The following is a 25,233-nucleotide window of genomic DNA, read 5'->3' on the forward strand; positions in this document are numbered from 1 at the left end:
TATGATAAGATAAGTAAAATCCAACATACCGATATACGAGTCACGCTCAGTAGATCCACACGACTCACAATCTAAAATGTATACACTGTTACAACTAAAGCCTAAGTCTTTTTTGCGCATGCGCCCAGGTCAGTTTACTTATTTGCGATGCATTTTTATCTATTCCTTTTTATCGAGGTTTTCCTCTCAAGGCTAACTAGATGTTTTTTCCCTCAATTTTTATCTCAGCTGAGATCTTACTGAAGATAGCTAGAAATGTATGCAGTCCTCGCACAGACATAAGCATAAGGGGTTTTGCCTTCAGCGATGGAGTTGTTTGATCAACTGACGAGTAATAGAAGATTATTAGTAATACAGACAACACTAACTGCCCCGAGGCATTTTGCCTGCTTCTCTTTGGTTTTCATTCTAGTCGTCTTTATATCACGGAAAGTGCACGTGTTTGTAGTCGATTTGCTTTAAGAAAACCCCAGTTTATGGGGGAAGGGGAGAAAGAAAACCACGATATCATTACCCTCGATGGAGACCGTCTAACTCAGCCACGTTCTGAAAGAGGCCATAAAATTCCTCACATCATTGACCGGATTCGAATTCAGATCTTTTTACACCCGATGTGAAGGGAAAAAAGGTGATAATTTGAGTCTAAAGACCCTTAGGGTAGTTACCTCGTACAGCTACCTTAAGGGTCTTTAGACTCCAGTGCGAGGTGTCCGTTTATTTATCTGAGAAAATAAAAATACTTGGAATTACACACGGGGAAAAAACAACGGGTGTTGCGACATGTAGACCGGTTGAGTTTGCCACGTGAAACTAAAGATTGAAATTTCATCCTCAAGTTGGAGATTTTGATGCGGTTTCACACGAAACACTGCTGTAAAACTTGGATCAATATGGAACTAGGGACAGATTAATGCTATGGATAAAGGGATGGTTGGATGGCAGAATATACAGAGTGGTTATTAATGGGTTCTGCTCTTCTTGGACTAATGTTATTAGTGGAATCTCTCAAGGTTCAGTGTTGGATCCTGTACTGATTTAAATATTCATTAACTATTGATGGAGTTACATAAGCTTAATTTTAAGTTTACTGACGATTCAAAGGTTAGCAGGATGACTAGTGACAATAATCAAAGCAGTGTTACTGCAACAAAAGCTAGAAATTCGGACAGATGAGCAGTGAAGTGGTAATTGAGGTTTAACATTGAATATGGGCAACAATAATTCTCAGAATATATACAGTTTGCGTGTCAAATTATAGCTGGAGGAGAAAGGAATCTACTGGTAATGGCATGGGGGAAATTTTCCAGAGGAAAACAACTTGATTATTCCACTTCTTAACGCAGCAGTTAGGGCGTGTCTTGAGTGCTGCATACAAGTGGAATAATCAAGTTGAAAACTACTTGATTATACCGCTTTATAAATCAGCAGTTAGGGCGTCTTGAGTGCTGCATACAAGGATACAAACCAAACAAAACTGTTATATTAGGATAAATGTTTTTCATGAATATTTTATTCTGTTAATTGGTTGAGCAGTGTATTTTATGGTTCTTTTTCACAACGTGGCTGAGTTAATCGGTTTCAGCGAGGGTAGTATGGTTTTTCTCCTGGAAACAGGTTTTTGTTCCAGAAACAGTAAATCGATTACAGAGCACATTATGGCGCAATATGCCCAATGCGCCTAAAAATCCTACAACAACAACAACAACAACAAAAACGTTCGTTTCCATATATAGTATACAAACGAATAAATATATATTGTAATTGAATTTAATTGAAGTTGTAATTGAAATTGCTGGCTTCCAAAATATAAACTTTGAAAAGTTTAACGCAAGTGAGAAGAGCTATCCATTTCAAATTTCCACATCCCATTCCTAGGATATTAGTTCTGTACTCAGTAGAATGTTTTTGATTTTTTAAATAAAATATACTCTCCATTTTCATACTTTGGGAAATACATTTGTTCAGATAATCGAAACCTTTGCATAATCGGCAAAATGAAAGAATAACTTGTAAATTTATTTACATATTATATCCATATTTATAAAACTATACTACAGCGTGAGAAGATTTGACATAAAATTTAAGCAAATACATAGCTTGCTCTTACCTTTGGTTTGCCCTACTGCAATTGGTTTCCGAGCAACCACCACCCTTCCGACACTGTCTGGAAGAGTCCAGGTTCGAATCCCATCAAAAAGGAGACGCCGCTCTCGCTAACATGGTGTAAATTCAGAACTGACACTTTAAGACGGTATCTGCTGGTTGTAAAGTACTATTCAACTATGGCACTGTCATAGTATGCTATTTGCTATTTTGGTATTTACTGATGATTTCTATTATGTTTATTGTTGATTTTCATTTTGTATTTAAAACCGGTTTATTAAGTGAGAAAATGCTATATGATGTAATTGTATTCGTAAGTCTACACAATGGAACGGCTCTCGTGGATAGCACAGTTGGTAGGATCATCATCATCCTCCCCACCTGAGTTCGAGCCCGTCGATGACGAGAGGAATTTTTATGGGCTTTTTACACAACGTGGCTGAGTTAGTCGGTCTCAGGCAAGGGTAACATGGTTTTTTTCTCTTAGAAACTCGGGTTTTCCATCCAGCAAACCGAAAATGATGTCAGAAATGTCGCAGATATCTGAGCCAGAGAGCGCGGAATTCGAAATGGAGTCACCTGTGGAGAAATAACTTTGTTGTCTGTTATCATGAAACAAAGTCGTGTTTCAGTGCAGCGATTATTCCGAACTATATTTCACAGAAATCCACCAGCTTGAGACTCCATCAGTAAGTGGTATGGTTATTTATTTATTTTCTACTTTGTTGCGGCCTCCAGGGTTTCCCCTATACGCCGAGTAAGTGGTATAGGCAGTTCGTGGAGCGTAGATGCGTTTTCAAGGGCAAAGGCACTGGTCACACCAGTACAGATGACGACTGTATAACGTGTGCGGGCAGACCTATCTCAGGAATCTCTGCAGATCAACTACCAAGGCCAGTAGAGAGCTTGGGATTCCACAGAAAAGTGTTCGGAGTATTCTCAGAAGGCGACTCTCCTTGCATCCTTACACAATTCATCGTTACAAGCCCTAAAACTACACGGAAATGTTGCTAGGAACGAATTTTGTTGTAAAATCCATCAACTGTACTATGCGAGTGATTTTGTATTTGTTTCCCCTCCCCTTACCTGTCACTTTTCAAGGAAGTATCACTTCAGCTAATTGTTGTCAAGGTAATTATAAAAACCAATATAAATTTTAATTTAGGAGAGATCGTGGAATAAAATACGCACATAACAAAAGAAGGCAATCCGAATTAAAAGGATATGAATTAATCCTCATCAGTGAGGTTTTATTGTAAATATACACTTGCTTACCATTAATACCCAAACACCCCTCCGTTGATCATTGATCAGCTCGTACTCAAAGTAATAGGTGTCATGCACAACTATAAATATGTTCTTAAACCCTGGAAGACATAATACACTACTATGTCTTCAAGGGCTTCAGTTAATTGAAAAATTAACAGAACAAAATGTTTTTCATGAATATTTTATTGTGAACAGTATCGTCGAAGGCGAAAATTTGTCGTAATAGGCACCCTAGCATGCAAATTCCCAGTGTCCAATAGAAGTCGATCTATCACCTTACAGATCCTGACATTATGCAAATTATTTATGGCTATGAACACTGGTTGCGATCACATCACTTCATTCCCGTTTCTTTGGCTTGCTCTGTGGGATGGCCACATCTCCAGTACTCAGGATGGCAAGTGATCGTCGATTTAGATGATTCTTTGAGATGGTAATTTGGTTTTTTTTTTTTTTTTTTTTTTTTAGGAGCATTAGCAACTAAGGCCATATTGCTCCGGGAATATGCGGTGGTCATTCCCTGACCTTTCCGCATCCTCCGTATTTGGTGGTGACGGGCTCGAACCCCCGTCTAATCAAGAAGCGTGTGCTACGCACTGCTGCTCCTTCCCACCTGGCTACGGAGGCGCCTTGAGATGGTAAACCATTGAACGACTTCAAGCTGGGCAGTGGCAGGGGGCGGTGTCACGTTGGCTTAATGTGTCACGCAGTGTCGTCTCGGGGCTATGGAAGGAGTTTTAGGAAACATGAACCGTTACAAGAAGAACTAGCCTCTGGTGTCGCTAAGGCTCTAAGAGCAAGACGGAACCCTACGATGTCCTGTCACCAACTGTCTCTTGAGGTTATTGTGACCAGAGTTAAAAACATTTCCGACCGGACTGTGTTAAGAAGGCTCAATTCAAGTGGAGTCTAGCAAGGAAGCCATTGGTTTGTATCCCATTAATCCAGTGGCGTAGCTACCATGTAGGCAGGCAAGGCAATTGCCTCCGGGCCCGGGCCCTTTACGGTCCCGGCGTCTTTGGCTGTCTCCTGTTTTTGCAATTTTCATTAATTAAGTATGGTCCCGAACATGTTCTTTGCCTCCGGGCCTGAAAAAGGGTAGCTACGCTACTGCATTAACCCCAACCCATCGGAGGGCTCATAGAAACTGATGCCATGAACATGTTAGTTGGAGCCCTGATAAATAGGGTACAGTCCTGTTCTCTGACGAATCCTATTTTAGTCTACAAATAGATTCTAGACGTTATTTAATCTGGAGACAACGAGGAATGCGGTACCATCCCTCCAACATCAGAGAAAGGAACACTTACGATTGAAGCGGTGTTCTTGTGTGGGGCGGAATAATGATCAACAGTCGCACCTACATGTTTTGATAGGGTGCCGTAACTATGCAGAGATACGGAGAACAGATCCTCGAACTCTATATACGACTTTTTATGGGTACGGTTAGCCCAGATTTTTTTTTTTTTTTCTTTTTCATGCACACACAACCACACTGCAAATAGAGCTCAAGTGGTAGAGGAACATCTTGAAACTAAAGATAGCCAACCACTGCTGTGGCCAGCACGATCAGCACACTTAAATCCGATCGACCATGTGTGGGATGTCCTTGGGCGTAATTTTTCGTAATTCTTATGCAATCCCTATAAACGTCCCTTACAGTTGTCTTCTCATTTCACTGTTATTCTTTGGCACACCACCACATCAAATTTTGTCTCGCTTCATCGCAAGCTGTACGAGTTACACCCCGTTTTCTTTCTGTTCTGAAAATTTTGTCCAGCAGTATAGTACGATTGTGAATTATTTCGCGATCGACGAATTAACAGACTTCTATCACAACATGATAATTTGGTGTGGAATCGAATCGATACCCAAAAAGCAATCGGTTTGTATGTGAAATTTCATCAGCACAGAAGATCCCTAGGTCAACGATTGGTGCTGTATTCTGCAATGGAAGCGGAATGGTGCTTCGTCACGAAACGATCCGGAAAACCGAAGAATATGACAGGTGAGAGCCCTGAAAAAAATGGTCCCGTAGGAATGCAGATCGACGTTCTTGCACCACACTGAGGCCTTCAGTAAGACAGAAATCAGCACGAGTACAGTGCATCTGTACTCGTGCTGATATGGGTTACTATGGCCTTGCAGGCGTTCGCATGCTACTCATCACTTTGATTAACATTAGAGGCGTCTAGCTTGATGTAAGGCCCGCCGTCCTTGGATGTAAGCCAGCAAAGAGTGATGAGTTAAAAATACAGGGTCTAATAACCGTATCTGGGTGTGGCGGATGTTGGAAGAAAGCTACCTGTCAGACTGTATTTTCCAGACAATGAAGTTTATGCCAAAGCAGCATAATGGTCTGGGGCTTTTTCATGGTTTGACTTGAGATCATTGGTTGTTTTGGAAAATCTGTGAATGCTGCTATGCTCTAGACCAGGGCTGTCCAACCTTAGGTAATCCGAGGGCCACATTAAAAAAAATATCAATCCGAGGTATCATCCAGAATAATAAATACAGTACAGATATTAAAATATTTGGAGTCCTACCATTAGGTTTAGCAAGCACGTCTAAAATTTCGTAATAAAGGAAAGTTATGTTGCTTATAAAAGCTTTTATTGAAACAGTAGACAAGATATAATTGTTTATAATTATTATTTTATTTTAATGAGAGCGCTGTTGTTGTTCGTTTTCATTTACTAACGCAGCTATATCAATATCGATGCTTGTAGTTTCCAATCGCAGTAAATGTGAAAGTGATTTATCTGTCAATGAACATCTGTATTTGGATTTTATGAATTTCATCGTTGAAAAAGTGCTTTCGCAAAGATATGTGCTCCCGAGCATTGAGCACATCTTGAGTCCAAAGACCCTCAATTTCGGATAGCGCTCCCTTGGTAATAATTTTAAAAAATCTTCTCCTTTTTCAATTCTGCCAGTATAAAAAGGGTAGGATTGCAAATCGCACAATTCCAGTTGGAGGTCAGATCTTACGTTTTCAATGCTGACAGTCAATAGTTGAATGAAAACTGAAATATCTTTTCAATTTCCTTAATATCGCCAAATCGATTCTCAAAGTCTTCCATGATTTTTCAATGCACTCTATATGAGCTGAAGATGATCTTCTCTCAAAATTCTTCATTTCTTCAAATTGTTTTTTGCCATTTGGAGAAAAAGTAAAAATATTATTGGCCAATGTTGATTTCAAAAGCTTCAATTTACTTTTAAAACCATGCAAATGACCATATAAATTAGCAATATTCTGTTGTTTGCCCTGCAACTTTAAGTTCAACTCATTCCAATTGTTGGTCATATCTGTTAAAAATGCAAGATCAGATAAAAAGGTGAGATCTTAAATTCAATTTTCAAGTTCTGTTGTGTCAGACTTCACTTAGTTTTTAAGAAATATGGGTATTTCTTTCCGGATGGCACAAAAGCGCTCCAGTCAGAATGGAAGAGCAAATCGCTATATGCAGCATCCATTTCGCTCAAGAAATCGCGAAACTTACGATGGGTCAGAGATCTATAACCTCCTCGTATAATAATGCTTACTTTTATAGCTACTTTCATGGCATTGACTTGACGTAGAGATTTTCCACAGCGTGCTTCTTGATGAAATGATGCAATGAATTGTAGAGCAGTTAACGTTATTTTGTTTCAATAGTCCACGAAACCCGATTACAGTCCCCGTCATAGTTTGGCTCCATCAATGACAATTCAGGAACATTTATCAAATCCTCCATAGTTTATAACAGAGTCTTGAACTGCTTCGAAATTATCAGTACCTTTAGTAGTCCCATGCAAAGATATAAGACTGAGAAGTTCTTCATTAATAGTAGAGTCTTCCTGAATAGTTCGAACAAAAATTAAAAGTTGACTTACATCTGCTTGATCAGTGCTTTCATCCAGACACGATGAAAAGTACCCACATTTTGCCTTTGAATCACACAGCTTTTTCGAAACGTATTGAACCATGTGTTCTAGACGTATTGCGATGGTCTGATGAGATAATGCCACTGTTTCGAACAACTCGGCTCATTAAATTGTTTTCCCATTTAAATTGCATATTTCTTCCCAATCACACGGTCACTAGAAGGCTTTTTTTCTTTCGCTAACTCCAGTGCTACTTTGTGCAGTGCTAAGTTTAACAAAAAAAACTCGTTTGATGCATCAATTTCTTCTTATATTCCGCAAAAATAGTGCTTCTTGATTCCCCAATATACAACTTAAATCTTTTACTGTGTAATGTACTGTAGTGTCGTTCTCATTATACTCTTTAGGCATTGACAAAACTTGCATGCAAACAAGACATTGAATTTTATTCTTGTTGTTTGTAATTAAATAGTCTTATTCCCATCGGCTTTGATACACTCGCTTTTCTTCTTCAATTTTTCATTTCTTGTGAGACATGGTTGTTCAACGATAAGTAGAATTTATTAAGTAGAAGTGAAATATATTGAAGATAATACGGAAATCAATCTCAATGCGTACGAGGGTGGTACAATAAAGAATTGACCTCACCTACTTCCACATCTCGCAGAGTGATGATATTTTGTATCTAGCATCATACGTATCTCTATACTAAAGGTCTGAAATTTCAGCCCTGTGTCTAATTTTTTTTTTCTCTTACAAAGCTGAACGTGTGACGAAGTAGCATCATGGACAAAGTTGAAGCCAGAGCTGTAATCCGGTATCTGTTCTTGAATGGGAAATCTCCTAAAGAAATCCACTGGGAGATGACTGCTGTATACTGTATAACGATGAAGGCCCCATCCTATGGCATTGTGAAGAACTGGCATAGACAGTTTAGGTGTGGTCGGACATCGATAGAATCTGAGCCCATTCCAGGTCGTCCCCATTCAGCCATTGATGGCAGCACGATCAGAAAAGTGGAGTCGTTCATCATGGAAGATCGCCGGATATCTGTGCGTGAATTGACCCAGGAGGTGAAGATTAGTGTGGGCTCTGTTAAAGCAGTCCTTCATGACCAACTCCATTTACGGAAATTGAGTGCAAGGTGGATTCCCCTATTATTGACCGGTTTCCAAAAAGCTGATTGACAACAGAAATCACAAGAGTTGGTAGCCCTGTGCCAAAAAAAAAATGAGGAAGACTTTTTCTCTCCTCTGATTACTCAGGATGAAAGTTGGATACGCCATTTCCACCCTGAAAGTATAAAGCAGTCCATGGAATGGCAACATCATAATTCCTCACCCCCCCCCAAGAAGGCAAGGATCCAAGTGTTAGCAGGAAAGGTCTTGCTGACAGTGTTTTGGGATGAGAAAGATGTAATAATAACATTACCTGCGGAAAGGTAGAACAATTACAGGTGCCTATTATGCCAACTTACAAAATTAAGGGAGAAAATCAAAACATATAGGCATGGCATGCTGTCTAAATGATAATGCTTCAAGACAATGTCCCAGTTTACACTTCTGAAACTGTAACAACACAAGCAGCCACTTGTGGATATGAAAATACTGCCCCATCCAGCCTGCTCACCCAATCTAGCACCATTTGGACTTCTACTTGTTTCCTTCCCACAAATCATTTCTTCGGGGAACCCACTTCCCTGAAGACGAGACATTCATTTCTGCAAGAGTCATGGTTCAAAGACCAACCTCACCACTTCTACAAAAACTGTATCCGTAGCCTCATCCATCGATGGGAAAAAATGTGTAAATCTGCACGGTGGCTCAGGCGCCTCCGTAGCCAGGTGGGAAGGAGCAGCAGTGCGTAGCACACGCTTCTTGATTAGACCGGGGTTTGAGCCCGTCACCACCAAAAACGGAGGATGCGGAAAGGTCAAGGGAATGACCACTGCATAATCCCGGAGCAATATGGCCTTAGTTGCTAATGCTCCTAAAAACCAAACAACAACAACAACAGCACAGTGGCTACGTAGAGAAGGACTAAAACCTGTGCCAAGATTCAACAGGCTAGCACCTCTGCATCTAGGTCAGGGCGATTCTTTATTGAACGTCCCTCGTGTCTAGTAATTTGGTGAGTCCCGGTGACACAACCTTGGTAAACGGACGAACGAACGACACTAACGTCGGGCGACCCGCCCCGGCGCATGGGCGATGAAACGAGACATCTAGCATGGACGCAACGAAATGCACTTGAAGTCGCGAGTAGAAGCTAGGTTTGCACTCGCAAGTAGTGTTTTGCGACGAGGGTTTTATTTTTTGGGGCGTGAAAATCAAAAGGCCTAACCCACAGGAGGGCCACAGAAAATCGTTCCGCGGGCCGTGGTTTGGACAGCCCTACACTAGACAATCTAGTTGGATTGTATTGTGGAGAAGATTTTAAAATGTTAAAGAGCAGCTATAACTGTTTTAAAATTAATTTAAAACCAAAGGATGTGAAATTCGGGTTTTTTGTTTTTTTCCCTTTTTAATTAAAAATAAAAAAACACTAGGCATTCAATGAAATATCGTAGTAATACACATGATTGTTTAAATTGTATTGAAAAGAAAACAGATAAGCTGAATTGGTAACTGTTAAATGGCTTCCGTAGCCAAGTGGGAGGGCAATAGCACACGCTCTTTGAGTAGACCGGGGTTCAAGCCCCTGTCTGCTAAACACGGTCGATCTGCCAACCCGCACTGGACCAACGTGGCAGATTATGGTTCATTTCCCTCAGCATAAATTGTTGAGGAGGCTTCCATCCTGCTGTGGGTTGATAATGGCTGCAGTTTACCTTTTTTTTAACTGGCCTGTATATACTCGCTAGTTGGAGAGGTTGATTAACTTTCTTTTCTTGTAGTGCTATAACTTAATCATTTAGAAAAGTTAGTTGTCTGTTGTAGGGTTTTAGGAGAATCAGCAAATTCCTCGCGCTATTGACGGAATTTGACCTGGGTGTTTTCCAGTAACTGTGATAATACCAATTGTGCTACCACGAAGACACTTTGCAAAGTACTTAACGCAGTACGACAGCCACATACGAGGCGACGCTATGTCGATATTTTAGGGATGTTCTGTACCAATGGCAGGAGAATCATCAGTGTTCTACAAAAATTAATTAATATTTTATAAGTTTATACCTCCACACACAACTATTTATTCGTGTTTAGCCGACAATAACAAGAATGACACATTAACAAAATCAATAAATCGACTTATTTTTATTATTCCAGTTGCTGTCCACATTCTTAAACATTCCACTTGACACTGGTACTCGGAATCAATTGAATCACTGTTTAGGACAGAATTATCAATGGCTTCATCAAGAAGGCGATGATCCAGTATGTATCATCAATTTTCATCACATGATCCTCCTTCTATTTTGTCATCAAAGTATATCATGCCCTCGTGTGTAGCACAGTTGATACGATCGCCATCCTCCCAACACTAGATGGAAAGCCCTGAGTTCTTCCTTGAATTTATTCAAACTACCCACTTCAACAAAAACAGAGAGAAGTTTGTTTCGACAATCAATCACCCACTGGCTGAAGGAAATCCTCAGCACATCTATCCAGCAATCACCTTTACTCTATTTGAATTTTTGTCCTTTCATATGTGTAATCTGAGCATGAATAATTTGTAAAACATCTGAATGCAGCAAACCATCTTCTGTTCAATTTCAAAAGCCACTGAAAGCAAATCATTACCATTTTCAACTATTTCAACAACCAATAATCCCACCAAGTAATTTACAGTGGTATTTTCTCCATTCATCTACCACAACTGTTTTGATTAGTTGGAGCACTCGTGCTAATAGCAGAGTGATCAAGAAAGCTGATTGCTCTGCTATTAGCACGAGGAATCAGCTTTCAATATTTGGTGTGATGAGCTTCTACAACTTGATGTCATATACTATTGGGGGCCCGTGCCCATTCACTTTTGTTTTGTACGCAGGTTAAACCTTTTAGATTTGAAAGTTTACTCTGGCTAGCCTTACCTGTTGCTCGTATGTCTCTTTTTCGTTCAGTTTTATAAGATGAGTTTTAAATCAGTTTAAACGAGATTATAATTCTCATATTACATTTAAAATCTGACTTTGTCTAGCATGTGTTTCAAAGTTCCGTATATGTTTATATGCTGTGCTATTTGTAGATATGTGGGCTTCTGCTAAATTTATAAGCTAGCTCCGAAAGGAAAATCTGATCTGATATCACATCTGGAAACATTTGGTATGTTGTTTATTTTATCATGTTTACTATATTAAACAGAAAAAACGGGCGGCTCAATGTCAATCTCTAAACCAACCCACTCCCGACGCACACCATGGAATGAGGAGAATGAAGAGTGACCATGAGTTGCTGCTGTTTTTACCTTTTTATAAGTCTTTTGTTACTGCTAATTTATAAAGTGGTTTTCATTGATCCTTTGAATAAACATTGCTGCCTTTATTCAAAAGATCCTGAAATTATTGTTCGTTAGCAGAAGGCTAACATTCTCGTATGTTACTATGCACAACTGTATGAGCAAATTCTGAAGATCCCACCTAAAAATGTCTACACCAGTTGTTGTAGTAGTACGGTTTTAGGATCATCAGCGACTAAGTCCATATTGCTTCGTGTATATTGGCTGCAAATTTCGTGTGTTCTGTGGTCTAATTTCTGTTTTTTGGACGGAAAATCCGAGTTCCGGGATAAAAAACCATACTGTTCTCACCAGAGACTGACTAACTCTGCCACCTTGTGAAAAAGGCCCATAAAGATTACTCACATCATCAACGGGACTAGAACTCGGTCGTTTCTAACCGGTGTGGGGAGGATGGCGGTTGTACCAAACTGTGCAACCCAAGAGGGTATCTACGCGAGTCTTAGCCTGAAAATAATTGAGTTCGTGAAAACATTCCGATACTCTTTTGAAGCTATTCCATAAAAACGATAAGCCTTTATAATTTAGAACAACAGACTTCAAAAGGTTTTTGGTAACGAAGGGCCGTATTGAAAGTTTCGTTCTGAAGAGGGCGGACCATACATAACTTCTAGGCTCTGAATGCCCGACCTTCGTGTACTTTCTATATACAGATATTTAAAAAATACATATCTGTTTACAAGTTGCTTTTTCCAAAACAAAAATCATGAAGCGTGCGCACTATTATGCTCACGTGTTGTTTGTTTTCATTTTTCACTTTAAAGTTATTGTTGCTTGAGAAGCAAGACCAAGGAAATATCACAGAAAAAATAATATGATCATTTTTCAGACAAAAGGCAGCCTTAGGCACGTTCTTATATATATGAACAAAGTTTATAATCACGCAGATGGAACCTACTATACAGGTAGAAAAGAGCTGTGAACGAAACGAAGTAAAAACATTCGAATGTTTCTCGCGGGCTGTACAAAATCTTCGATGGTCTCTAAGACTATAAGAAGAATCCCTAGAATCCCTCTACTTTCGAAGATCTACGATAGAGGACTGTATTCATGTTAAAAGCGGACAGCAGCTTAGCAAAGATGTAGTGACAAAGAAGGCTTCATCATACTAAGAAAATCAGTATCTTTATTTAATTGTATTGTGGAAAAACTGGGTATCATTTTACCATCTCTGTCTCTCTTCAGTTATTCTTGTGTGTTGAGTACCAGACGTTTCCACACTTCTTATCCGACCACCCACGAAAAAACCAAAACTTGGACGTATCATAGAACATTAATTTTCCCACCAAATTTATGGACCATGAAAAATTCATGGTCGAAATTTATTTTTTTGACCAAAATCACGGTCCAAATCTAGGGACCATAATTTTGAAAACAGCTAAAATGAATACATTACAGTTAGCTATTTGACCATAGCCATAAATTCGCTCACTGGTACTTAAAGATAATTTATCTTGAATTGGGCCCCCGTGGAAAGTACGGTTCGTATAATTACCGTCCACCCCACACAATAGGGAATCTGATACGTCCATACTGACTTGAAGTTTCCCATCAGTTTTTCTGTGATCCCCATAATATCAATTTCGTTTTGCTACCGAGATAATAACCATTTTACATTACAAAATGCAAACAACGTTAAATTGAGGCTTTGGGAATATTTTTTAAACTGGTGCTCAAATAAAAAGTTTGTGAATAAGTGCAATATAGCGTCGTTTAAGAACTCGATGAAAAATATAATCTTATTTAACCAAAACATTGAAAACAACATCATCCCAAGACATACAGGGTGTAAATTATTCACCTGATTATGAAGTTCGATTAAAATTATATTGTAATATCTTAGATTGGTTTGATGCAGTTATCGAAGCAACTTGATTCCAAAACGTGGGATACCAAGTTTCGGAAAACGTCCAAAACTTGGTATCCCACGTTTTGGACGTTTTCAAGGGGAATTCCAAAAAGATTCACCTACAACACAATAAACGAGGCGATGATTGAAACAATGTCGAGAGATCAGCACTGTCCTGCACAATTTAGATTATATTTAAGTTTTAAATTTAAGAGTTTTTAATTTAAATTATAAATTATGATTGTTAGTATTAGTATCATTCATGCATTTCAATGAGAATTATGATTTAAATCTTTATTTTCATGATCAGCGAATATACTCTGGATGTCGTCCAAAATATCTGAAAGTCTAGACAAGCTGTTTGGCAGTCCAAGTAAGTACTTATATATGTGTATCATGCACGTATTAAAATCCCTAATGACAGAGTCATATTATTTATTATTTACATTTTATTTCATTTTGCATAAATGGAGTTAATATCTTAAAGCTGATATGAAAATACAAAATGGTGGTATTCGTACTGTAGCCAAATATAAATATAAATTAATGCCATTAAAATGATTTATATTTAATTTCGAAAAAGCTTAAAAACCGTCTTCTGTATACTCTTCAAACTATAAGCGAAATAAATTTTAAAAATGCAATATTTCTTTGAGAAATATTACATATTTTTAAAATTTATTATCACAAGTTCTTACTTTATAAATGATACATCGGATCTCTTACCTGTGAAGACTGGAATAAGGTTAATAGTGGCTAACCTCCAGGTTGTCAACTGAAACAAGATTGCAGAGTGAAGAAGAGCTGGTGTTGGATTTTATATTTGAATGAGAAAGGCTTTGTTCTCACTTTTCCTTAAGCATATAAGGAGTATATCTGTTCGTAAACCTGTTTGGCAGTCCAAGTAAATACCCCTAAAAACGCGATAACAAGGAAATACAGTTTGTAGAAAAGGTGTTCCACTGTTACACAAACAAGATAACAAATATTTCTTAATCAGAAGTGGCTGAAAACCAATAAAATATGCAATCAAGGAAGTTGATTATTTAATTGAATATATGTTTTTTCATGTTTATTGGATGTATTTCTCTCAAAGGTATGGAAGATAACACTTGCGTACCACTACACAGGCAGTGAGGCTGTTTCCATTACCTTTAAATTTTTATTTAAAGTAGGAATCAAAATGGGTCAGATCTCATGGATAGATACTAGCCATTCATCAATACGAATCTTTCAAACGTGTACATTTCATTCAACAGAAACAGAAAAGCTATTAGCTCTGCTTAGTCACACTTTTGCAGTGTTATGATAATATTTTACAATAAAAATTGCTAGATTGATGCAAAGCGGCAGACTTCTTTAACATGTGCAAAACAAAACAAAAAAAAAAAAAAAATCCCACCAGCTCATACGTCCAGTCGTCCCAAATAACTGTCCACTTCTGATGTCTGAGCGTGTAGCACAGTGGTTATAATCACAGTCCTCCTTCCCACCAGGTGGAAAGGGCCCAAGTTCGAAGAATCCATCAATGATATAAGGAACTATTATGGGCTTTTTTCACTCTGTGGACTTAGTTGTTCTGAAGCGAGGATTTCAAGGTTTATCCTCCTCCCAAGAAACTCGGCTTTTCGCGGAGGAATACAACCAGAAAACACACAATTTAATTTATGGACATAATACACAGGGGCAGATAAGTTAGTTATTCGGCTGCCCTAATATGAAAATATCCAATTCTGATTTGGACTTTATCGAACTTTCCACCTCAGTCCACTTAATTTATTTGAATTTACACTTAATTCCAGTGATCACCTCTTCTGAGGGTAAACGTCAGGAGATCCAAGTAATCCCTAAGATTTTATATTTTGGTCATCCAGTACTCGTTTTCCTACCAGTGAAACATATATTCTTCGTTCATTTTACTTATTCCATTGAAGGCCTTATATACATCGCCGAAGGCCTTAAATACGTATTTAAAATGACAGTCAATCATATCACTCTTCACGGTAAAAGGTGAATGTGACCCCTCTAATTTTAGGCAGCAATATCTGTATTTATTATTTCGTACTTTTCACTGCTCTGTCCACGGATAGCTACTAGCCTTAATAATACGTCCTTTATCCCATCCCAAGGGAGATGTCTGGGAATGAAAAGCCTGACATCAGTCACACTTTGTGAATTAGATGATAAGTTTGTACTTCTTCATCTTATGTAATATATGTTATTCTCTCCAGATAAACACATTGAAGAAGGATGGCCTCTGATGAGGAATCCCGAAATCATATTGGTAGTTGGAGTGGGTTACATACTGCTAACTAAAGTGTTCGGTCCGCAACTGATGAAGAACAGAGAGCCAATGGAGTTGAGGGCTTTCTTGATACTCTACAACATTGCCATGTCTATTCTAAGCATCAATATGTTCTACGAGGTGAGTATGTAATTTGTGAGTAATATCATTAGAATAAATACTTTTATCATTTTTTAAATCAAGATTAAAGTGTGTTTGCATTAAACTCACAGTTATGCAGAGTCCAAGGTTCACAGGAACCATTTTATACAAAGAGTTTTATACAAAGAACCATTTTATACAAAGATTTATAAAGTTTTATAAAAATTTTATACAAAGAACCATTTTATACAAAGAGCTTGTATTTTTCTTATAAATGCGTATTGTAAGGAAATGTGTTCATTATAACCCTTAGGCGAGAACATTAGCGCCTTGCTGTCTGTGGCATTGCCGACTGCAGACTTGTATAGTGGTTTAAGATTCCCAGAGTCCCATAGTGACAAGGATTATATTAAATATAAATACTCGCCGTATACTATAGAAAATTGTACTCCTGACAGAGGAAGTACTTGCGTTTCAAAGCTTCACTGAATTTTATATCTACTTATTTTTAATGTTCTTGGCCTATTAATTTTAGTATTTTAACTTGCACAGTATGTAAGGTAGGATGAAGAAAGTTCCAAGGCTGAAGTTTTATTCAGAAAATCAGCCTGGAAGCAAACCAGAAGCAAACAGAAAATTCTCCTAAAACCCTACAACAACAACAACATAGGATAATTTAATCTTGATGGGGTGGATGCAGCTGTCTTGTGTCTGTCTCATGATATACTTTCCATCGATGTCCTGGATTCGTTCGAGCATTTCTTACAAGGGGATCAGGAGATACCACGAGTCTAATTAATTCTTTATTATGATGACTAGTATCAGTTCCATCGGTGTGGTATGGAATTACTGGACTTCCAACTTGAGGATGTAAAACGTCAAAACATCTTCCTGTTTTCATTTATAATAATAAATGGCAACAAGAGACAATTGTGTTCCTGTAGAAATTTAGGCAATTACTTTTAAAATATTAAAAGTTCTACTTGCAACTTAATTTTCTTATACCCTTATAAAATACATTCAGTGATCATTGAATTATGACCACCTGCGTAATATCGAGTTGGGCTACTGTTCGCACGGATAACAGTCACTATTTGCCTAGGCATTGACTCCACTAGATGTCTAAAGACGCCAATACATGCTGCCTCTATGGCTGCCCACAGTGTTGGAAGAGATGCCTGTTGCGTGTCCATTCCTCTCACTTCCCGTTCCAAAATATCCCTCAGCAGTTCAATTGAATTGAGGTCGGAACAATTTAGAAGCCAATCAGGATGGATGATATCTTCACTATGTTCCTCAACCACTTATGCACTATGCAGGTGTGATGACACAGCGCATTATCGTTTGAAAGATCCCGTTTCTGTCCAGGAAAAATTACAACATGGCAGGGAGCATATCGTATCCTAAGAGCTACCGCTAGATCTCACCAGTAAAACGTTGGTCCATTCGCATCAGGGGTCCTAGTTCTCGATTTTATCTCTTTGAGTTGCACGGTCAGATGCAAATTACCACTGCTCTTGTGCACAAAGCTGTTCTACGTTTTGTACTGAGACTTATGAGGCATAATCCATTACAAATAGGAGTCATAATTCAGTGATCACTAAGTGTAGTGCTGTCTGGCTACTTTATTAATACCATATAGGGTTTTGGCAATATGCAACTGTTTATAAAGAAAAGTATGCAAATCAGAGAGGTCACAAGCCGTACGAACTGACTACTGCCCAAGGCATTTCACTGGCAATGGAGAACAGACAGGATCGTGTGGAATGCTGCGTGTTTATCCCTCTACAATATGGTTAACCGCGGTCCAACATGCTGTTAACTCATGGCGCTGATAAAGTGACCAGGCAGTGTAAAAGCATTAAATATCATAATAGTTAATAGTATCCCATCGGCCCACACACACGCACAATTTGACACATATTACATAATGTCCTGAATTAATGAAGGGTCTAAAATCCATCCACAGAACTGTACTGTGTCGATTTGAATGTTTTGCTTTGTGTTTTATAATTATTGATTTTACAGTGTTGTTACCCTTTCTCTCATTGTACAGTGCGTGCTTATTTTCCTGGAATACATACAGGATTATAGCTTTCTCTGCATACCAGGTCACTTAATTCCTTATTCAAGAATCAGATTGGTAAGTCAAGTCTAATACATATTCAATTTATAATTTAGTTTGTAACACCTATAAGTTTGTGACATTTTCTTTTAAATTTTATATATATTTGAATATTTGTATCCTGGCTTAATAAATATTTATTTAGTAGATATATACATTGAGTATCCATTCTTTGTTAAACAAATTGCAAAGTATTTTTGAATTGTACACTAGTCAATTATATGTAGTTCTATAGATCATTTAAATAACACATAAACAAATACATATTTAGCAAATAGATTCATGCTTTTACAAAGAGAAAAAATATCTCTTGCCTTACTGAACATGCTTTTGTATCTTGTGTATTTATCCATGATTTATACTATTGTACATAATAATCACGGTTAAAAAATCTTACTTCTTTTGGAGATCAGCTGACCACATCCTCGATTGAAGATGACTTTAGAAATTGCTCCAGTCATTGACGGGAATCGAGACACCTTCAGAAGACTTAATCGAAAAGCAAGTCTTCCCCAACAGGAACTCGGTTTATCCCAAAGTTGTTCAATTGATTTAATCAACGCTACCCACTGTAATATAGTACAATAACTCGTATAAATATGTCTGATGAATGGGGGCGCCTGGAACTTCAGTCCAACTCTGCCATGTTTAGGTGTGGCGATAGAAGATTTGCCTGTAGGTACACAAACAAAGTAAACATGAAGGAAACTGTTTCGGGTTAAGTTAGGAACTCAAATTGAGGAAAATGTTGTTTAGAGTTAGACTTTCATTAAAATTAGGGGAACCAATTAGAGATAGATAACTGGAAACAGTTACCCACTCAGCAGTTTGCAAGAGAAGGAATTATACAGAAAATTAGAAATCTTTAAGCAAATAGAATCGAACTCAGACCCCTCCAAAAGACTCAATTGAAAAGCAACGCAACCCGCAACAGGAACACGGTTTATCCCAAAGTTTATCCCCGAAGTGTTGCCATAAACAAAATTTACAGAGTTATGCAGATGCAGAATATCTAAAATTATACAGATATAAATGTACACAGATGTACAGATATAAATAGTTTTACAAATAATTATACAAACAAATGTTACAAATAGTTATACAAAAAACCTACATATTCAAAAAAAAAAATTGGATTAACTATTATAGTTGACAAGTGTCGTCTAGCAATTAATGTCCAATCAGTTCAAGGCATGAACAGGTGTTCAGCAGAGTAAATAAGATAATGACATAAATTATATTATTGTCATACTTTACCACAAAATCTAAAGAGCACAAAGGTATTATTTAAATATAAACTTAATCACTGTTAAATTTTAACACCTGTTAAAAAATGGAGCAAACAGTTGAGATGAATGTTACAGTTTGTGCTATCAGGCTAATAGCAACAAGAAAATGTTTGAAAACATTCCTTAGAATTCAACAAGCCTTGGGGGAGAAGCTTGGTGAAGTTCTGAAAGAATTTGGAAATTATGAATGAATTTAAGTTAAGTACAGGTATTGGTCAATAATATAAACTAGGTTTATAATTCAGACAATAACCGTCGTCTTTTAATAAAGAAAGAGCGTGAGAATTTCTGAAAGGACTGAGAGAAAGTAGGAGAGGAAATGAAGACAGAATCCTGACCAGGAGTAAGAGGACCAGTGAGAGATAGTAATTCTGAACGAAATTCATGGTAAATAGGGCAAAAGAAAAGAACGTGGGTAGAATCCTCGGTAGAACCTCAAAGACAAAATTCGGAGTTGCAAAGATGGAAACAGGCAAATTTAAAATTTAAGGAGAACCGTGTCCTGTTAAAAGAAAGCTAGAAAACATGGTGGGGGAAAACCATTTACGAGTGTTTTTATTAACAAATGTAACTTCTGGAATAAATAATTTTGTAATTAAGAATGAGACCAGCGAAGTTGACATCGGCATTGAAGAATATTCAAAATTCGTTGTTTTTCTTCTTTAGGAGTGGAGGACACGTCAATTTGAATTCCATTGAATTCTGCTGGGAGGCCCTTACGAATGAAGTAAGAAGGACCACGGTAAATTAAATGTAAGTCTAAAGGTAGTGAACCTGATACGACTTGTAGGGCAGAGGTAGAGACAGTTCTGACTAGAAGGAAAATGCACTGATCGAACCAAGCTTGGACTGAACTGTAAGCAATTTAGTGCGTCTAAACCAGGCTGCAGCAGCATATGAGGTAATTGGGAAAATGACAGCTTTGTATAGTGTAAACAAAATCGTATGGTTCATACCCCAAGTCCTGACCAGAAATGCGAACAATGTAAAAGACAAATTTTCTTACTTTGTCAAACAGATGATTCAGATGAGGAAGAAAGGTAAGGCGATTATCAATCAGTAATCCAACGAATTTTGTGGCAGTTACAAAAGGGAGAGATTTACTATTCATTTTTATGAGAGGAGGACGAGTTAGCAAAGCCGACCGGGCTAGCCGGGTGGGTAAAGTTCCTGCCTGGCAACCCAAAGGTCGCGGGTTTGATTCCCGCCTCGGGCTTGGATCAAAGTACTGCAAAAACTTTGGGAGGTGCATTATGGCCACAGAAGCCTATGCGCCAACAACTACCAAAAAAAAAAAAAAAAAAAAAGAGTTAACAAAATGGCGCCTTTGAAGACCATCATGCAAGTTTTACTGTGAGAAATAGTGCGTTTGTTAAGCATTGACCAATCAGAAAGTTTTCGTTGAAGAAGAATTGTAATTTTCTTATAATGATTGGCGAGAATTCCCATAAAATAGAAGAACTAAATCATCCGCGTATGCAAGTGATGAATAATAATTTGGGAAAACCTTGAACAACCATTGGTTGAGAACAAGATTCCAAAACAAAGGTCCAAGAATAGACCCTTGCAAATTTACAACATTTCGATTTGCTCTATTCAAACCAAGCGTTCACAATTTTCGATCTCTGGAGTGTTGTAAGAGCTACTGGTAGGTTGTAAGAGCTACCGGTAGGTTGTAAGAGCTACTGGTAGGTTGTAAGAGCTACTTCCGTAAAACTGCTACATTGTAGGGTGCACAGAATTTTCCAGAATATCAGTGTAGGATGCAGCATTCATAGTTCCATGAACTGTGACTAATGATCTTGTCCATACCACGCAAAACAACTCCACATCATGAAAATACTCCTCCAACTTCACACTTGGAACAGCGCACCCGGTTAGTTTACACCTAATGGTCGTTTATTGGATTCAATATTATTTCTGGGTTTCCATATGTTCATCATGGCTAATTGTCGACCGGGAGTGATTAGTTTTTCAGAAATAGTACAGGCATTTTATTTAGAAGGCATCCACCAATTATTAGCTCTTTCCCTGTATTCATTGTTTGGCACAACCGTTTGAAATAAATTCTGGGCTAACTGCCAATCACGTATATAAACTAAAATATTTCTGTTTCTCAGTATTAGATAACGTCCTATAATTTGAGGAGAGTCCGTTGAGTTTTGGTAGGATAATATACGTCTTGTAGCATCCCATTCTGAATAGTTAATAGATTAAAATATGTTGTCAGTGTTTAATGACAAAATGACAATCTTCATGACGGTCAAACGTTAAACCATAACCAGAAATAAATGAGAAACTTCTTTTGCTAGCTAGCTGGCAAAAGAAGTTTCTCATTTGCGCAGTTATGATTTGATTTGCACGTAAATGCCAGCAACTCCGTGAAGATGCTATTTTCCCGGTGACCAATACCTGCCTAAATCCATCATTTGTTCTGAGAATCTAATTTCCGATGTTGACATTTACACAAAAGTTGGGACTTATCCAAAGATGCCTTTTGGAATGTGGTCGGTCTGCATCCCTATCGGTCCAAGAAACCTATCTTGACCCAACAAATGAGGAAGAATTGAGCTAAAACGCATGTTCCATGGACAAAAGAGCAATGGGACACTGTCATCCTTTCTGACGAATCGAAATTCAACCTGCATGTATGTATGTATGTATGTATGTATGTATGTATTTGTGTAAGGCGGCACCTGGAACGTTAGTTCATCTTCGCCTCGTTTCACTTTTTAAGATACAGGACTGTAGAAATGGCCAAAAATGAACTGACTGTTAGGCTACCCAGAATCAGCAGGTCGAAAACGCGCCACCACCATGGGAAGGTAGAGCAGGGGCTACCAGCCAGCACCAGCAGAAGAGAGGGACGCCAAAAGCCCAACAAAGTTCGAGCCAAAGACTCTAGTCAAAGATTGTTAAAAAAAAAAGAAAAGCCTTAGGCCAGTACCATTCAACAGACAAAACTTTACGCAAGCATTTTAGCACAGAAGCAGGTACAAATCTTATAAACAGCTTAATTCATATGTGACCTCCAGTAAGTCCTGCAGTTAGCAGTCTCACACCAGAACGAAAAGTTTCTTCTTGCTCTTATTCTTTTTCTTCCTATGTGAAGGATGGGGAGTCCTCCGTGGCGTCTTAGGCAGATGAGGGAGGAAAATGATCAGATTCATCCCCACCGGATGAAGAGGAGCCGTGATTAAACGTCATTATTTGCACAATCAATATAAATCAAACTGAATCAATAATAATTCTATAAGTCTAGTCCTCGGCTGTACTTTGTCTAAAAACTCCACACATTTTTCGGAATATCGATTGCTTATTTTCTGAAAAATCTCCATTAGTGGCACACACACACACACGAATTACTTTATTTTATTTTATTTTATTTTATTTTCTTATTTTCTACATCGAGGAAGGCAGTTTCCGGGGAAGAGAAGAAGAGGCAGGGAGTAACAGTCTTGAAGTAGTTAGTGAGGTTAGCAGCATGATGCGCAGACTCATCTCGTAAGCCGGACTGGTGCGAAAAATAGGTCAGAATTGTAAAATTTGCACATTTGAAGTGATTAACTGAGAGTAAACTCATAACGTGGTGGAACTGCTTGACCTCGTGATATAACCCGGAGGCGGTGGGGAGTTGGCGAGCAGTGAAGGTGAGCAAATGCAAAAGTAAAATTCGGGCCTTGAAACAAGCAAATAGGGTAAACACGAATACTGTATATCTAAGAAACAGATCATGAAAAAATGATAATTACCTAAAGGTTTAGGGACGCAATCTTCCACTGGATTGTTCGTTTGTTATTTGGTTTTTAGGAGCATTAGCAACTAAGGCCATATTGCTCCTGGATATGCGGCTGTCATTCCTTGACCTTTCCGGATCCTCCGTATTTGGTGGTGACGGGCTCGAACCCCGGTCTAACCTTCCACTAGAGGTGCACAGTATAATCAGTCAGGTCGCTATACAAAAACGTTGGTGTAACTCGCATAATAAACACGAAAATACTGTAAACTTGAGGAGCACAAGATAAGACAGTCTTCACAACGACGCGCACGCGCAAGTGTCAATCCTGATGAAAAAAAAAAAAAACAACCAAATTATTATATTACGTTACGCGTAAATGATTACATTAAACCGTATTTGTATCTGTAAATTGCGTGTGTTCTCTGGTCAATCCTGATGAAAAGTTGGTAATTGCATTCTGTAGAGTTACTCGAAATTCATTGTATGAGGGACAAAAGTACAACACGTGCTGCCAACCTTCCACACCGCCGCAATGACAGAGTTCCGTAAGAGACAAGCGAAATCCTTCTAAAATTCAATCTTGTCTTATATCTCGCAAAAAGGATTCTTCTGCTCCTATGCTTATCTTTAGTGACACTCCGATGTCTAGGCAAAATGATATATCTCTTTTGGGGATTACCCTGACTTCTAATCTCTCTTGGCACGAGCACATTACAAATATTGCTTCCTCTGCATCTAAAACACTTGGTTTTCTCTTTCGCTCTTGTAGTTACTTTTCTTAGAAACAGCTGTTCACTCTGTACAAATCGCAAATCCGCCCTGCCATGGAATATTCATCTCTAACAGAGTCTCTCCACTCGCTGTATCTTCTCATAGACGTACTGTTTCTGCTGCATGCCTTTTCCACAGAGAACCAACTTTTCATCTTCCTCGTTTATTCATTCAACTGCCGTTTTCTAGAAAAACCTTCCTTCATATGTATTTCCTGAAAATTACAGTCTACAGAAGTTCAAGTCCAATGTCAACAAATATCTTCTTTCGTCTTCTCAACCTCCAACCCAAGCACGGTCTAAGTACTATAGGTTCTAATACCTCTCGTGTTTGGGGTTCACATAAAAAAAAAAACAGTTTCTTATTTAATAAGCCATGTCGTGATAATAAATAGGAGGTACAAGAGTCAAGGCTAAACCAGACTGTAGCTTTTTTATTCATAAGAGTGTCAACTTCAGGAAAAAACTTACGTGCTACACAACCCAGTGATGTGTGTTCCACCTACACTGCCACAAATTGATCAACTTTTGCCAAATTTTTTTCGTTCAGCTTTAACATCGACTTGAGTGTTAACAGAAATTCCAAGGAGCTGAGTGGGAATCTGATGTTTCAGGTGATAGCATAAGCCTCTGAAAATTACACAGTGATCGAGTGATAACGTCCCAGCTAAAACCTGCTTTGCAGGTTTTAGCTGGGACGTTACCACTCGATCTCAGTGTAATTTTCGGAGGCTTATTATAGCACAATTGGTAAGTTTTATGCTATTTAGATTCAATGATGATTTTTTGGCTTCTTGTCTCACAAGGCTTAAAATACACCAATGTTTTTCCTCGTGTTTCTCCCTTAAGGTGCAGTTATACCTCAGAAATGCTGGCATTACAGTATTGGACTGACATTATTATACAGTCTAGATTTGAACCCTATTGAAGATTGCTGGTACATAATGTCGTCTAAAATTGCTCAGAAGAAGCCAACAAGTAAGATTCAGCTGCAGGAGAGCATTGTAAGAGTGTGGTACCACGAAATTGGGCAACCGTTTATCCAGAAGTTGATTAACTCTATGCCAGATCGTTGCAAAGCTGTAATTGCAGCTCGAGGAGGAATAACTAAATATTGAGGACTTATTTTGCTGATTTACAGTACATAATACTATTACGTTAACTTTAAACTTGTCATTTCAGTTTGTTCACATAAATACAATTAAATGTTGTTTGGTTGTGATGATTGCCATTTGCATGATTTCTCATATTTCCTTTAATTACGCATTTTATCCTTTGCGAAGATATTTATGACAGCTTGGTATATCAGATGGAGTCTTTTTATTGGATTTCATTCACAGAGATAAACACCAATGAGCCAAAACATTGTGACCAG

General features: G+C 38.2%; 1 protein-coding gene across 1 annotated transcript in view; it reads right to left on the reverse strand.

The window, feature by feature from the left end:
• Positions 1 to 14,369, reverse strand: part of LOC150091692 (uncharacterized) — a 163,626-nt gene extending 149,257 nt beyond the window's left edge. Inside the window, exon 1 of the mRNA XM_090369286.1 lies at positions 14,276 to 14,369. The gene's annotated coding sequence lies outside the window, so the exon portion shown is untranslated. The remainder of the gene's footprint in view (positions 1 to 14,275) is intronic.
• Positions 14,370 to 25,233: the final 10,864 nt, after the last annotated feature.

Source organism: Mastigoproctus giganteus, chromosome 1 (genome assembly GCF_048544385.1).
Source record: "Mastigoproctus giganteus isolate SK-2022 chromosome 1, ASM4854438v1, whole genome shotgun sequence".
NCBI lineage: Eukaryota > Metazoa > Arthropoda > Arachnida > Uropygi > Thelyphonidae > Mastigoproctus > Mastigoproctus giganteus.